At 41.8% G+C, this 17,308-nt stretch overlaps 1 protein-coding gene across 2 annotated transcripts in view; it reads left to right on the top strand.

The window, feature by feature from the left end:
- Positions 1–15,134: 15,134 nt before the first annotated feature.
- The window catches only part of LOC109915212 (Golgi-associated kinase 1A-like), a 37,398-nt gene continuing 35,224 nt past the window's right edge, over positions 15,135–17,308 (top strand). For both annotated transcript variants that reach the window (XM_048606066.1, XM_048606065.1), the window contains exon 1: positions 15,135–15,499. The gene's annotated coding sequence lies outside the window, so the exon portion shown is untranslated. The remainder of the gene's footprint in view (positions 15,500–17,308) is intronic.

Raw genomic sequence — 17,308 nt, 5'->3', positions numbered from 1 at the left:
TCCACCTCCTCCGAGACTTCCAATCCCCTGGCCCCCAACACCTCATCTTCACTATGGACATCCAAACCCTGTAACATGCAGATGGCCTAGAAGCCTAGACTGAGTGTGAGATAGGGACAGGGTGGGAGACCCAGGATGGTGGTGGTGAGGAAGGTGTGCCAAAAGAGGAGAAGATGGCAGACATCAGAAGGAAAGATGGAGTGGATTTGCAGTGGCTCTGCCTCCCAGATATCAGACCCCTCGATCAGGCTGTGAGTGCTTGATGACAAGTGATGAGGACCAAATGGTTTCTTTCCGCACTGTAGGGATTCTCTGATCCTATGACCCACCTCCACCCAACACCTAAGCGGATGCCAACAAACTCATAGGAAGGATATTATTAAACTGGAGAGGGTTCAGAAAAGATTTACCAGAATGCTGCTGGGAATAGAGGGTTTTAGTTTTCAGGAGAGGCTGGGACTTTTTTCACTGGAGCATAGGAGGTTGAGATGTGACCTTATAGAGGTTTATAAAATCATGACGGGCATAGATAATGTGAATGACAGGAGCCTTTACCCAAGGCTGGGGGAGTTCAAAACGAGACGGTATATTTCTAAGGTGAGAGGAGAAAGATTTAATAAAGACATAGGGGACAACTTTTTTACACAGAGGATGGTTTGTGTGTGGAATGAACTGCCAGAGGAAGTGGTGGATGCAGGTACAGTTACAAGATGTAAGGGACATTTGGATAAGAACATGAATAAGAAAGGTTTGGAGGGATATGGGCCAAATGCAGGCAAGTGGGACTAGTTTAGTTTGGGAACGTGGACTGCTTGAACCGAAGGGTCTGTTTCTGCGCTGTATGACTCTATGATGACGGGGGTTGCTGGGCAGGCTTTTCAGGGCCACAGGAAAGCCTCCCCTGAGCTAATCTGGGGAGTTTTCTCCTCCCTGTGCCAGGAAACCGACACTGAGATTCTTCCTGGGCCTGGCCACCATGACTCCCACATGGATAAGCTGCATTACACTTACACAAAAGCAGCTACATCACAGAGGGAGTCCATTCTGCCTGTTGTCTCTGTACTAGCCATTTGCAAGAGTAATACACCTCTGTCAATCATTTCTTGCCTTTTCCCTGTAGACATGCGAATTTTTCCTTTTCAAATAACAATCCAGTCCTTTTCTGACTGAACCTGCCTGCTCCACACACTCGGGCAGACAAACCCAGGCACCCACTGAGCAAAACAAAAAGATTTTCTTCATGACTGCATTGTTTTTTATTTTGCTTTCCTCTGGTTCTCGATTTTTCCACCACTAGGAACAGGTTCAGACAGAAGAGCCCTTCTTGATTTGAAATGGTTTATGAGTTGAGGTTGGAATTGTAATGTCAATGATGTGGCATCAAATTAGTGCATAGGAAGGTCCTGTAGAGTAATGGCTTAAAGGTTATAGTGATAAGATAGTGCCTCATGGTCTTAATAGGGACATCAGCAAATCAAGTAAAGAGTTTGAAAAGAGAGATGGAAGAGTCCAAACAAGAGATTCCCTATTACCTAAAAGTGTAGGATGTACTAATAAAGCAATTAATGAATAATTATTAAACTAGAAAGAGTGCAGAAAAGATTTACTAGGATACTACCTGGACTGGAAGGATGAGTTATAAGGAGGGACCAAATAGGCTGGGACTTTTTCTCCAGAGCATAGGAGACTGAGGCGTGACTTTTAGAGGTCTATAAAATCATGAGAGGCATAGATAAGGTAGATAGCCAACAGTGTTTCTCCATGGTAGGGGAGTCTAAAACTAGAGGGGCACAGGTTTAAGTTGAGAGGGGAGAGATATAAAAGGGTCCAGAGGGACATAATTTTCACACTGACGGTGGTGAGTGTCTGGAATGGGCTGCCAGAGTTAGTGATGGAAGTGAGTACAGTTTTGTTATTTAAGAAACATTTAGACAGGTACATGGATGGGATAGGTATGGAGGGATTTTGACCAAATGCAGACAAATTGTGAAAACCGGGCAGCAAGGGCAAGATGGGCTGATGGGCCTGTTTCCATGCTGTAGATCTCTATGACTCTAAACAGTTTTGCAGAAACATCCTAGAGTTAGATCCAAGTCCCTCAGGTAGAGAGAAATCTACCCAATCTAGAGCAGGTCACCATTTGCCCAAACAGAGATTCAAAGTGGAACCAAACCACAAAAAAGGTCCCAAAGGCAGAAGTGCGATACTAATTAGTTAAACAATTTCATTGATAAGGATTGAGGGACAAATACCAAACCTCCTGGTCTCCTTAGCAACTCGGGAACTTTAATGTCTGCCAGTGAGGATAGATGGAGCCTCAGTTTAGTTTATTACTTGAAAGATACCTCCTCTGGCAGTGCAACAGACCCTCTGTACTGCATTGAAGTGTCAGCCTAGATTAGGGGCTCAAGTCACCGGGATAGGATTTGAACCCACGGTATTCTGACTTAGAAGCATGGGTGTTGATATCACTGCTAAAATTTCTCACAAAGGAATTGCACACAAACCCTTTAATCTATTTAAAGTGTTTAAGCAAAATCCCATGTTGTAGTTTCATGTAGCTACTGATCATTCCATAAGGCAGTGGTCTGGATACTGAAGAAACAGATTCTAATAGTGGTGCAGAAAGATTACATTAGGTTGAGTGTTTGCAATCATTTTCAAAGTGACAGCATCAAAGACATGTAGCGTCATGTACTACTGTTTCTAATTGGTTTCGCATTTCATGTTGAAGTTAAGATCACAACACTAATGGAGCAGAGAGCAGTGTTCGTCTGGGACTGATTATAGACAAATGATTTCACTGAAAGGTTCAAGTGACAATATAAATCCCAAATGTGAATTTGAACATTGTATAATCATTAAACTCTGTCAGCAATATTCTCGTTTTGTGTCCTGAACTTTAACCTTGGAAGTATAATCCTGTTTTCTTTACTTTTTAGTACCTCTTGATCATTTAACCCATCTGGCACTGTTCTATGTTGCTTGGAATGGAGAGAAAGTTCATGAGAGGTAATTAGTATGAACAGGGTAAGTATTTATGCTCTAGTTTCTTTTCTTTGAGCAAAGAAAGACCATTTCTCCAAGCTAAACCCTAACATTGACACATTAAGCACAACAAACAATCTAATATTTGATTGCACAAACATGAAAGGATGCACATTTATTCTAAACTAAATAAAACTGCAGATGCTGGAGATTGGGAACAAACAAATACAGAAATTACTGAAGGAAATCAGCAGGTCTGGCAGCATCTGCAGAGAGAAAACAGAGTTAATGTTTCAAGTCTAGTGACCCATCTTCAGAACTGAAATTATTTCAAAGTGCCATTTTTGTTTTCTTTCTACAGATGCTGCCAGACCTGCTGATTTCCTTCAGTAATTTCTGTATTTGTTTGTTGCTCATTTCTTCTGCTCTTTGCTATAAATCTCTTGCCTCCTCCAAAGTCTCAGCAATCTTCCTACATTGTGGAACTCAGCTGACTGAAGTATCATTGGGATTTCAAATGGCTTCCCCAGAAGCACTTGGCTTTTATATTCTATACTCCTTTTGAGGATTCCTAGAGTTTCATTAATTTTTGTTAATCGCCTGAGCAACATGAACTGTTGTCTTTAATGTGCTGTGAACCTGTATCCCTGTGTTTCTTTGTTTTTCCACATGCCAAACCCACTTCCAATTATAACTATTGCCGTTTCTTTTACAGGATACTTCACCTCACACATACATTGACTTTAATCTGCCACTTTTAACATGCCTCAACATGCCTCACTTTTCCAAAATTCCTTTGCAGTTTCCTTTGGTCTGCTAAAAGATTAATTATTCCTCTTATTTTATATCATTAGTGCATTTTATGTGGAGATTTATATCTAAATTGTTGATAATCACAGTAAACATAGTGACCGTAGAATTGAACAATGAGTAAAAGCCATACTCATTTCTGACCGTTCAATGCACTCAAACCTACTCTCTGTATTTTCTCTTCTATTTTTAAAATGTGTTTGCCATCCTCCCTACTAAATCGACAACCTTTAGTCCCCTTTTATAATCTCCCATGTGATACCTTGTCAAATACTTTCTACTATAGCAGCCACTATATTTCCCTCATCTACAATGTTTGTAACTTGTCAAAGAATTCCACTGGGGATACCGAGCAGGATTGTCCTTTGAAATTGTGCTTGGTTACTTACAATTTTTTTGGAGTTGCAAATTATTCCTATATAAGACCCTAAAATGTTCCAGAATTCTCACAAAAGTATATAAAAATCTGCCTCATAATTACCTACAAACTATTGTCTCCAGTTTTAAAAATGGCTATCATGTTGGTCAATTTCCAATTCCCTAACACTTCCTTGCTTTTAAATCAACTTTGTGATGTAATTTCTATGAACCTCACCATTTTTTCCCCATATCTTCTAGAGGATGGACTCTCTGGCTTCTTTTAGCCAAACTAACTTACAAAAATTTTTTTTATCTATTAACCATCTCACATAATCTATACTCAAACTTGATCATTTGCCCTTCATAAATGATATTAATCCCATCCTCAGTCCCAGACACAAAGGCATCATGGTATCGCTTAGAGCACTGTGAACTTTGTTATTTTCCTCTAGGCTTATCCTGCAAGCCATCAAACTGGTATTAGCAACTTGATATATGGTGGCTCCTTACGAAATAGTAGAACTTGATAACACAGAAGAGGAACAGTCCAGTTACTGTCCAACTTCCCTCCCTCAGCCTACAAACTTTCAGTCTTTACTTACTTTACCAGAGGGGAGAAAGCTTTAAAGCATGTAAGACGATACTTATTTTCTGAAACCTGGTAACCGAGAAACATTACAGAGATCGGTAAAACGACTTCATGCTCACCCTCCCGGGCACAGATTAACCAACTTCACCTGATGTAAATAAAGAGCTGAAAACATTGGTTACAGCAAATGCTTTGTGCCCTGACAGAATCAGAGCTCCAATACTGATGATCTATGTTCCAGATCTAGTTGGGTCCCAGCCAAGTTGTTCCAGTTTAGCTACAACACTGACATTCACATGGTAATGCAGAAATTGCCCAGATATTTTCCCTAAGCGTTGTAAGCAACCCATATCCAATTGAAAGAATAAATTCCCCATTAGTCTATGCTTAATCATCAGCAAGGTAATCAAAGGTGTCATTGACAGTGCTGTCAAGTGGCACTTACACAGCAATAACTTGTTCACCAATGCTCAGTTTGGGTTCTGCTAGGGCACAACTCTGGTCCTCTTGACAGCCTTGCTCCAAACTTGGCCAGAAGAGTTAAGTTCCAGAGGTGATTCGAGAGTGACTGCTCTTGTGGTCAAAGCCATGTTTACCAAGTGGACAAAATTATATTATGGTAGGGATTCCAGGCCAGGGAGGCCTCTACCTTTAACATGTTACATGACAACATCTCATGTGATCTTCCAGTCTAAAGATATTGCCCAGCCTTCAGTCACTCTGTCTGTGTAATGGACCCCATGTTATCAGTCAGCTACGTGTGTATGTAATGTGCAGTAACATCAGTAAACATAGAGCCCAAACTGTGTGTGTAAGTTTGTGATATTGTGGCCTTGAAAATAGTTCTTGTTGTCAATACACTTGATGATATCTATCTCACAAAAACTTGATGCTTTTAAGTAAATGTTGCATGAACTAACATACAGAAAACCTCAAATGGCAGTTAGTTAGTGGCAGTAAGTGGATGCAGAGGTGGAAAATATGACAGCGGTGTAATTGTTGTGCAAAATGTTTCTTTCGTAGCAGTCATCCATCAATCTGTCCATGCTCAGTGTTGATGCTAACAAATCCAACCAGGATCAGCAAACCTTTTTCTCAGTGCCTACAATTGTAAGTAGTTGGATATCAGGCTTCTCCAAACTCTCTGATGGCATTGTTCTGCAATGCTTCCTCTCTCCAGTATATCCTCAGTTAGATTCCTCCCTGTACTGCCAGGACCCCTGTGTTGGAGCAAAGTGACATCTCTCCATCAACATTCCATGGGCATGGGCAGAGTTGCAGAAAAATAAAATTCTCTTCTTGTTCCAGAATTTTGATCCTGCCACATTGGAGGAACGGTGAAATATTTCCAAGTCGGAATGGTGTGTGATTTCAGTGGGATCTTGAAGGTGGTGGTGAAGGTTCCCTGCTGCACTTGTCCTTCGAGGTTTGGAGGGTGCAGTTAATAAGTCTTGATGAACTAATGCTGTGCATCTTGTCAATGGTACGCTGTGCATCAGTGGTGACAAGGATGAGTGTTGAAGATAGTGGATTGTGGGTGACACAAGCGGGCTGCTATGTCCTGGATGGTGTCAAGCTTCTTGAATGTTGTTGGATCTTTACACATCCAGGCAAATGTTGAGTGTTTCATTACACATCTGACTTGTGCCTTTTAGATAGTAGACAGGCATTTGGGAAACAGGACATGGTTTACTTGACACAGAGTTCCTTGCCTCTTGTAGCCACAGTATGTCAATGTTTTGTCCAGTTTAGTTTGTGGCAATGGTTACCCCCAGTTTGTTAATAGTGTGGGATTACCGCCATTAATCATCAAAGGGCAATGCTTAGGTTCTCCCTGGTTCGGGACTGTCATTGCCTGGCACTTATGCGGTTACACCATTTGTGAAAAAAAGTTTTGAAAAGTCCAAAAACACGAGGAAAATGTTATGAAAAAGAAGGTGTCATTGTCACAGAGATCTCCGTTCTTTTGGCACCAAAAACTGTAAAAATTGCTCCAGTTAGCTGATTTTTAAGAGCAGCAACAGGGAATAATAAAAGGAATGAGAAGGAAATGACAGAAAATAAAGAACATAGAGAAGCAAAGCCATTAGAAGAAACAAACATTCCAGTTCTGAAAAAAAAATACAAAAACCTGCAAAGAGAAATGGAAAACCAACAGTTAATGATAGATTGGTACTCCATTTACATTCTGTCAGAATTTCAGTTATTTAGAGAAAGAATCGGTTTTTGCCTTATGGGTCAGCAGATAAGTGACATAGAACAACAGGCAGTCAAACTTCTTGCTTTGGGCACTACAGTGTTAAGTGGTATTTTTGACTATGAATGCAAAATTCCTAATAATATTTTTCAGATTTTAGAAAGTTGACTTAAAGCTTGAGTCATTGAGTCATAAGGATTGACAGCACAGGAAAAAGCCCTTTGGCCCATCATGTCCCTGCTGGTACCTAACTATTCTAATTCCATTTTCAATCACTTGGCTTATAGCCTTGTATGCCTTGGAACCACAGGTGCACATTAAATATTTCTTAAACGTTGTGAGGGTTTCTGCCTTTACCACCCTTATAGGCAGTGAGTTCCAGATTCCCACCATCCTCTGGGTGTGAAAGATTTTTCTCACACCTCCTCTATTCCTTCTGCTTCTTACCTTAAATCTATGTCCCCTGGTCATTGATCCTTCCACCAAGGGGAAAAGTTTCTCCCTGTTTATCCTATCTACGTCCATCATAATTTTATCAATCAATCCCCTCTCAATCTCATCTGCTGTAAGAAAACATCCCCAGTCTGTCCAATCTCTCTTCAAAGCTGAAGCTCTCCAGGCCAGGCAACATGCTGGTAAATCCCATCTGCACCCTCTGCAGTGCCATGACATCCCTTCTATAATGTGGATCCCAGAACTGCTATGGCCTAACCAACATTTTATACAGTTCCATGCTCTTAAACAATATATCTCAACTGATAAAGGCAAATATCCCATTTGCCTTCTTAATTACTTTATCCACATATCCTGATACCTTACACACACACCAAGATCCCTCTGATCCTCGGTGCTTCCCGGTGTGCTACCGTTCATCGTGTATTTACTTGTGGCTACTTCAGGATGTCCAGGCTTGAGTTCACATCAAACTGAAAAGAGCGAAACAATAGCCTCGTTGGTTTGCAATATGATTTCACTGAAGCTAGTTTTGCTGAAAGGCTTGTGGAACTGGTCATTGCCTCCACACCCATCAAAACCTTCAGAAAAGCATTTCTAGAAAAACCTAAGGAATGTACCTTTGACACTTTCTTAGAAGAAGTACTCAAGTACCAAACAATTCCAGCAAGCCCGGCAACTTCTGTAACTGCGTGACTCTGGAACAACAATGTTAGTTGTTAATAATGGAACTTCCAAATCTCGTACGAGGTTTGTCTGGTTTCACGCACCGAGAGAGTGTCCAACATCTTCTAAAATGCATTTCACATGAGGATGTTGGGCTAAAAAGTCTAAAACAATCCAACCATACAGAGAAACCATTCTTGCAGCGCAATGCTCCACAGCAACAAGTGAAGAGGGGCCAACCAAGGAACAATGGCAAAGGAACTTCCAAAGTTCTTTCCACAGCACACGAGCTTGTTAACAACGTCTAAGAGGTTCCAGTCACCGGACCCCAGTTAAACAGTACACAAAGCAAACTTAACAAATAATGGACACCATCAGAAAAGCTGAATCTTTTACCAACATCAAAGTGATATATTCCAAAAGGAATGGGCAACATGTAACATTTGTCAGGACTAGTACTGGTGCCAGTGCAAACATCATCCATCCATTAATGCATCTTACATGAAATGTGCTCAGTCGCAATGTGTTGCCGTCCATACAAGATAAGCTACCTGCCTACTGCTGGAGGACATCTCATGCATTGGCATCATTCACCTTAAATGCCAATATGCATCCTTGGGATGGACACCTGAAACCTTTCAGATTGTAAAAACAGATGGAGCAGCTGTAAATGGTCTTCACTATACAAGGACCTACATATTCTCATGATCCATGAAGTAACAAGGGAGGTTATCAGGGGCCACTGCTGCAGAAGGGAAGCCAGGTAAGCCAAGTCTAGAGATTGGTGGCAGTATTCTGGGATGCATTGGGGACAGTAATTATAAGAGGGCAAATCCCAACATATAAGGGGCAGAGAATGTGGAAGAATGGAGGATATGGGTTATTCTGGGGGTGAGGGTGTGTTGTCAATGGGCACTGCCCCCTAGCTTGCATGGGGGTACAGTGCAGCATGATAGTTGTCCTGGCTAATTGCTGAGAGGTGCAGTTGTAATTCACTGTGATGTGTGGGAACATTTGGAAGCTCAGTATCGATGAGCTCGACAGGGAGTACCAGGAAGAAAGGAACATGGAGGTTTGGAAGGGCATCCTCTTGATCACCAGGCTGAGCTTGTGACTCGCTGTGCCAGGTGAGACCTGTGGTGCAGTCCAAATTCATGTGACATGTAAAAGTGGAAACTACTTGTGACCACCTCCAGAGTAGATGGAGTCAGTGTGTTTTTTTACCTGTCGGAGCAGATAGGCTTCTAATTGTGAGTGATATGTGACCTCCTTTAAGAAGCAATTACATTAATCTCATACCAACGCACTACAGATGTAAGTCATCTATAAGCATAGCAAACTGCTGTGGATTCCAACAATGTGGGACACAAATCCCAGTCACAAGCATTCCTGACATATGTCACTGGTCATTGCAGCTCGAAGATAGTCATCTTTCTGTGAAGCAGAAATAATCAGCGGTGATTGTCACGTGGGCCACAATCCACAAAGACTCTCCTGTATTTTGGAGAAAATTTTGAAGAAGAGTCATACCGCACTTGAAACGTTATCTCTGTTTCTCTCTCTGCTGACGCTGCTAGACCTGCTGAATGTCTCCAGCATTCTCTTTACTTGTTCTGAGCTCTCCAAGGCTGCCCAAGGCCATGGAGCTGATTTCCTCTCACCTTGAACTATAAGTGTTCGCCAATCTTCTCTTTTATGCAGTGCTGCCTTTCCTGAGTGATATGGGGTTGGAAGGACAAGGTGTGAGTTAGCAGATAGCACTTACAATCTCCTGCTGTAGTAATGGGATGTAGCTTGTGATGCAGTCATTGGAATAAGGCCCTTATGTCAAAAGTCAATGTCAAGGCATGGCCCTCCTTGTCAGAGTCGCCCACGTCCCACTGTCTGGAGGACCATGTTAAACCATCAAGGGCTGGATGTCCTTACAAGGATGGTTCCTGAGAGACAAGAGCTACCCTCTGCAGCCAAGGCCGATGACTGTGATACAAACTCCATGTCTGAGGCTGTATGTAGATATAATTGTGCCTACTCTTCCACCAGAGCTATCGTGGAGCAGGGAATAGGTCTGATGAAATTGAGATTCTGGTGATGGGATCAGTCTGGGGTGGGGAGGGGGTGGGGGTGTGCAGGGTTGGGGGGAAGGTGGTTGTGGGTTGGGGTCTTGCGGTACTGTTCAGACAAAGTGTGCGGCATAAGCCGACCGTGTTGTGTTCTGCACCATTGGAGCAGGCAGAGGGAGGATGTGATGGGTGCTGGGAGCTCGGAAAATGGGAGCGGTCTACCAATCTGGAAGGTAAGGAGATTGAGCAGGAGTAACAACACTGACAGAACACTGCGGAGTCAAGTACAACAAAGCTAGTGAGGACTCAATTGAGTAGATGGGAGCTGGGGGCAGTGATCACTCATTTACTGTAACATTATTGGTCAAAGCGAAAGTAGCCCCCGTGTGTTCCCAGAGGCAAGTGTGGCTTCTGTCTGTTTGTTTATTGTCTTTCAGCTGATGCTGAATAAAAGGGAATGTGTTCACCAGTTGAAGGCTTTCCAGTAGGTGATGGTCCCACAGTGAGCACTGAGAGGATGTTTGGCTACTTTGGACATTGGGGAAAGAGCAGCATTCCCTTCGACAGGCTTCTAAAGTGGAATGAGGCTAAGGATAAGTAATCTGTATAACTGTGTTCTTGGCTAGCAATAAAGGTACAAGTGTGAATTTGTATTTGCAATGGAAGTGTCAGCATGCCTCTTATGAGCCCAGGGAAGTGTTTGTTTTTGGTTATCTTCGCACCACATGCATAGAGAAGAGCAACTGCTGGTTAGCAGTACTTTACTGGATGCCGGTCATAATAATTGTATAAGGACAACAGCTGGTTGTGTCATATGTCCACCAAGGTGTTATTTGAATGTATTATTTCCTTGTACCTATTTATCGCAAAAAGGATTGCCGTTCTTTAAAGGGAAAGGAGGCGATGTTGTAGAATGGCATAGATTCCAGGTCAGACAGGCCTTTCACTTTAAGACAATTACCTTCTATCAAGACACTATAACCAATATAAAGGAACACACTTCACCTTCAGTCACTCTGTCACTGTAAATGCAGTCTGTGTAGGCAGTGAGCTGTGTGCTGTATAACATACAGTAACATCAGTAAGCACTGAAGCCAGACCATGTGTGTAAGTCTGTGAATTGTAGCCTTGTAAATAGTTATTTTTTTTGTGAATAAATTTCAGATTCTTGATCAGCCAGGGAATCCAAGGGTCACGGGCTGAATGCAGGGAAGTGGATGTGAGGAATGTTGGATCAGCCATGATCCAATTGAATGACAGAGCAGACTAAAGGGGCCAAGTGGCCTACTAGGAATAGTGTTCCTATTCCTTATGGTCTTATGGATACCTTACAAGAACCTGAATCTTTCTGTTATTATGTCACACGGGCTAACACACAAAAATAGACAAATGGCAATAGGAACTCTAGCAAGCTGGAGTTGATGGGAATCGAAGAGAAAACTCTCCACTGGTTGAAATCACATCTAGGATGAAGGAAGATGATTGTGTTGTTGGCAGCCAATTATCAAGGTCCCAGGACACCAGTGTTCTAGGCGCAATCTTCTTGAGCTGCTTCCTCAATGATCTTCCCTCCACCATAAGGTCAAAAGTGGGGAAGTTCGCAGATGATTAGATTTAGATTTTATTGTCACATGCACTCAAATACAGGAGTACAGTGAAAATTGTGTAAGATCGCACACACACGGCACCGTCTTAGCTACAAAGGTACCCAGGTACTAAAAACTTAGATATAGAATAGTAAAAGAAAAGAAGTTCAAAAAAGTTAAGCGTTACTTTCATAGAATAAGTAGAAAAATAAAGGAAAGGTAATAGTTAACATTAAAGTCCTTCTTAAAATAAACTAGAAAAATAAAGGAATAATGTTAGAAGTTTAACAGTCTTTGACGAGTCCCCTATTTAGCTCGCTGCCCAGGAGAGCTCAGCTGATACCAGGGAAGCTCCTCACCACCCACTCTTCCCATGTTAAGTAGTGACGCCATTACTGCAGCTGTTACCACTGAAGCTGCCACCTCTCCAATCTCATCCTGCTGCCTCCAGCACATGCCCATACACGGCCCACTCGCCTGCTGAGATATTGCCACGCCAAACCGAGAGACTGGGCCAAAGGCACCGCCACACCAGGCCAAGAGACCATCGCAGGCCACTGAGAGACCGGGCCGTGACACCACCAGGCCGAGAGACCATCATGGGCGGCCAAGAGACTGCCACGGGCCGGGCCAGGCCAAGGGGACACCTCACTGGGCCTGCGCTGAGGCCGGGAGTGAAGAAAGGAAGAAAAGAACCACAAAAATGGACGGAACGGACAAGTTCTGGCTGAAGCAGCCTACTCTGCTGCCATGATTGCAGTGTTCAGTACCTCATCCAGGTGTCAATGCCCACACCGAGCAAGACCTGGACAGCATTCAGGCATTGGCTATTAAATGGAAATTAACATTCACGCCACACAAGTGTCAGGCAATGACCATCTCCAACAAGAGAGAATGTAACCGTCTCACCTTGATGTCCACTGGCATTACCAGCACTGAATGCCCCACTATCAACATCCTGGGGGGGTTACCATTGGCCAGAAACTGAACCGGACTCACCAAATAAATACTGTGGCTCCAAGAGCAGGTCAGAGGCCAGGAGTGTTGCATCAAGTAACTCATTTCCTGACTCCTGAAATTCTGACCAGCAACTACAAGGCACAGGTCAGAAGTGTGATGCAATACTCTCCATTTGCCTCAATGAGTGCAGCTCCAACAACACGCAAAAGATGGACATCATCCAGGACACAGCATCTTATTTGATTTACACCTCAACTACCACCTACAAAATTGATTCCACCACTGATATAGATTGGAAGTAATGTGCACCGTCTACAAGATGCATTGCAGTAACTCACCCGGGCATCTTCAACAGTACCTTTTAAACGTGCAATCTGTATGATCTACAAGGACAAAGGCATCAAATGCATGGGAATACCACCATTTGCAAGTGCCCGTCCAAGTCTCACACCATCTGACTTGGAATGATATTACTGTTCCTTCACTATCGCTGGATCAAAATGTCACTCGCTTAACAATGCTCAGAGCTGAAGAGGAGGTTGCAGATTAAAAAAAAACAGACATGACATTACAGGAGAGAGCAAAGCTGTGATCAGAGGAGATAGAGAAGAAAGTGGAGCTGATAGCAGGGGAGACAAAGAGGAAATACGAGAGCAAAAGTTCAGAAGATTAGCAGAAGGAGTACAATCAAAATGGAAAGATGTGTGATGTATGGCAAGTGACAAGAAGGGGGAAATAGATCAAGCAGGAAATTCATTGGGCAGGTAGTCCATCCTGTGCAAATTCTAGGGTCCACAACATAGGAAGAAATGTCTGCACATAGAGAAGGGTCGTCAGTTTGGAGGATTTCATACTGGGTCAACGTTATTGACCTTTTTGAGAAAATCTAAATGTATAGATATGATATGATGGAGGTTGTATATAGGAAGTTTCAGAAGGTGCCTAATAAAATACCATATAAAAAAGATGCAACAAAAAGTAACATATGTGGCACAAGGAGAACGTGGTTGTATAGACAGAGAGATAGCTTGGGCTGACAAAAAGCAAATGAACATTTTTTATATTGATAGGAAGTGTGTGGTATGATCCTGGAAATTGCGCCATCCTGTTTTCTATTCATATAAATAGTATGGATACAGACACAAGGGACATTGTTATCAAAGCTTACTAATGTCTAATAAAGGCATATGATAATCACAAACAAAATATTAGGAGATTACAGTGTTATGATCTCAATCAAGCAGTAACATTTGATTATTTCTTTCTTGAAATATGATAACCCAAGTATTTATCAAAAGAATGAAGGCACAATGTTTACTGTTAAAACCAAAAGAATTTTAACAGCTTAGAAAATATGAACGTTAACAACCAGATTCTATTTTAACCAGTTCCATTGAAGATAGTCAAAACAGTGAACACTATTACTTACACTCTAACTCAAACTTCTTAATTCATATTTCCTTTCACATCTATTTGACTTGTATCTCCAAAAAAAAACTGTCAGATCCTTAACATAAATTGGGAGAGTAACCACTTGGTTGAATATTGTTCCAATGTTTTAGATAAGGGTTGATGTTTCTTGGGCCTTCAGCTTACTTGTAGTAAGATTGTCCCTTCAAGGCAACCATCCCATTGGTTGTGGATTCACCATTTAACTCGGATGTTGCTAACTAATGAAGTGTAGCCACCTTGGGTCAGAACTCACTTCTGAAGAAGGGTCACTGAATCTGAAACATTAACTTTGTTTCTCTCCATTAATGCTGCCAGATACCTGCTGAGTTTCTGTTCTTTTGTTTGGGCCAGAACTCTCCTCGTTCTAATGGTCTTTAACTCTGGAGGCATTCACAGCATATTCCTTTCTTCTCAGCTTCACTATCTCAGAAATTTAACTCACTGTTAAGAGAATCATTTGCTTTTCAAGGGTTTTAAACCCTTTTAGCTCTAGCAAGGTAATTCTGTTGAACTCTGCTGAATTGCTCCAGTCAACTTAAAGTTGACGTTCCCTGCAATAAACTTCTTATATATCCTTTGCTTTTTTGCCATTGATCACCCAGGCAGCTTCATCACATGATCAGTTCTTGCAACAAGTTGCTTTTCATAAGAAACCATCTTCCAGAGAAATCTAGTCTTCCTGTTAACATGCTCCCCCCATTCCCCCACAGCACAACTTGCTCTTGTTTCACGTTGACTGAAGTATAAAAGGGTAACAGGCATGGCATCTAATAGACAGTCAATCCCTCACTGTAGATTATTTTACATCCAGTGGTAAAAGAGGAAATTCACCAGATTGTCTGTGGCTCTGACCACCCAAGTGTAGGAAGGATAATCAAGCCAAGCAGCAATGATTCAGTGATTCCAAAGGACAAGAGGTCAGAGTTATGACGCAGAGTTCAGAAGCATTGTTTCCTTCTCCCAGTAACTAGCAGAGTTTTGAAGGCGTAATTATAAAAGTAGAGTGAGTTGAAAGAAGTAATGTTCCATTTTCCATTTGAAATAATCCCTCATTAGATGGTATAATAAGTAGGCCAAGATATCGCATTGAATGTAATCATGCAGTTCTGGTTAAAACATAAATAGGTAAAGCTGCACATACTGTATCAAGTATGATAATCAGTCGAAAGTGGTATGTTGGAGTGCTGTTCAAATTATGGTTGAAGTCCATGACCTATGAGAAATTTATAATGAAACATCAGAGATCTAACTGTAAAATTAAAGGCCAAAGTGCAGGCTGCTTTAAGGTAGCTGCTCCAGAATCTGAAAGGAAAGTCATTTCCATTTTCATTTGGAATAAGTTCTAACTATCTATGAAGAAACCTATTTTGATCAGGAGGTAAGTTAAACTTCTTTTTTTGCCTGCTTGTGTGTATGTTTATTGAAAGTCAATTACGAGTCAACTAAGGAGGCAAGAAGTGAGGCCACTCATTGTTCACTCTGTGCATGGTCATTGCGTGATTTAGAATGAGACATTTTCTTCTGGGTCTCCTTAAGCTGCTATTTAGTAGTATCACAAAGAAATCTCCCTTGTGAAACATCAAAATAATACAGTACAGAAAGCAACCATTTGGCCCCATCATATCTGTGTTGGCTTTCAGATAGGGCTATCCAATTGGTGCCAAAACTCTGCTCTTTCCCCATGGCCTTGTAAATTTATCCAATTCCCTTTTGAATGTTACTATTGACTCTCTCTTTCTATTACAACTTTGAACAGTGCATTGCGAATCATTGTAATCCACTATGTTAAATAATGTTTCCTCACCGTATTTTACCAGGTTAGAGACATTATGTAAGTGAATGTTGTTGTTGCTGTTGGGTGGATAGACAGTGGATACACTTGGGTTACTGCCTGTGACCTTTCACGTGGGAATTCCCAGTCACTGCCTCCAAGGAGCCTCAGCTGAGAGAAAGGAGCCCTGCCATCTGCCTCGGTTGGCAGAGACATGAAATGAGCTTATCCATCTGCTGCCTCGACAGAGACCAGGAACAAGGTTGCCCACCTGATCTCTATTGTGAGGTGATCCAAAGGTGAGGTGACAAAATTAATTTTAAAATGGGGAAATTGAATCTTTATTGCGTTGAATGGGCCACCATTGTGGGTCAAAGTTAGCATTAGCAATAGACAAGGCTATTTACCTTACCTTAGTATGGCACGAGCATAGATGTCACTTGGAAGGCTGGGAAATTGCCAGGAACAAAAAAATTACAATTTTGGCAGTAGTTCATAAGTCGAAGCAAAATTCTAAATCCTTCAGGTTTGAACTGGTCCATGTCTTATAAATATCACATTTCAGAGTGATGTTAAATATCCCTTCAGGTAGGCAAAAGACCATTTTCTTAACACCTCAGAAATGCTTCTGTAAGGGCGAGTGACTGTAGCAAGTTAGAATTTCATCAGTTCTGCAGGTAGTTTGAGACCTAGGTCTGAGGCACCAGAAAATGTAAGAGTATATTCCCTTGATAGAAAATTGAGGGTTATGCGATACTTCAAATGATTACATTTCTTCTTTAAATAATGTTTACCTACATTTAGGCTATGCTCAAACGTAACAAGACAATGTGGCGATGGTTAATGTTAGAAAGAGTATTACAGGATAAAGTTACATTATCATTAGCAGAGGAATAAACCACACCAATTGTTTTGATACTATTGATTTTACTTGTTTGAAGTTGCCTGTTTGTGTGATCTGTGTGTGATCTACATTCTTTGAGAAAATTGATGTGGGTAAATTAATTCAAAACAACTGCCAAAAATGTACAGGTGGGAATCTCCTTTTGGTTAGTATGTTGGCGCACTCTCCCAGGCACAAAGCAGGACAGTGTGAGGTGAAGTTTAGCTAAGACTGAATCTGGCTTGCATTGTTTTACCCATTTGTGGATTGGCTGGCCTTGGGTAGCACCCTGTTAGAATGCGGGAAACAAACCTTATGAGTTTTTCTTATAACTTACTGTTGGATGTGGGGAAAGTCAGCACGAGAAAGAAAGGGACAACAAGGTGCAAGGCTGGATGAACACAGCAGGCCAAGCAGCATCATAGGAGCAGAGAGGCTGACGTTTCGGGCCTAGACCCTTCATCAGAAAAGGGGGAGGGGAAGGGGGTTTTGAAATAAATAGGGAGAGAGTGGGAGGCGGATAGAAGAGGGAT

The sequence above is a fragment of the Rhincodon typus genome, chromosome 15, assembly GCF_021869965.1.
Source record: "Rhincodon typus isolate 14 chromosome 15, sRhiTyp1.1, whole genome shotgun sequence".
In the NCBI taxonomy this organism is placed as follows: Eukaryota; Metazoa; Chordata; class Chondrichthyes; order Orectolobiformes; family Rhincodontidae; genus Rhincodon; species Rhincodon typus.
Note: the sequence above shows the minus strand (reverse complement) of the source record. Positions and strands in the feature narration are given on the sequence as shown.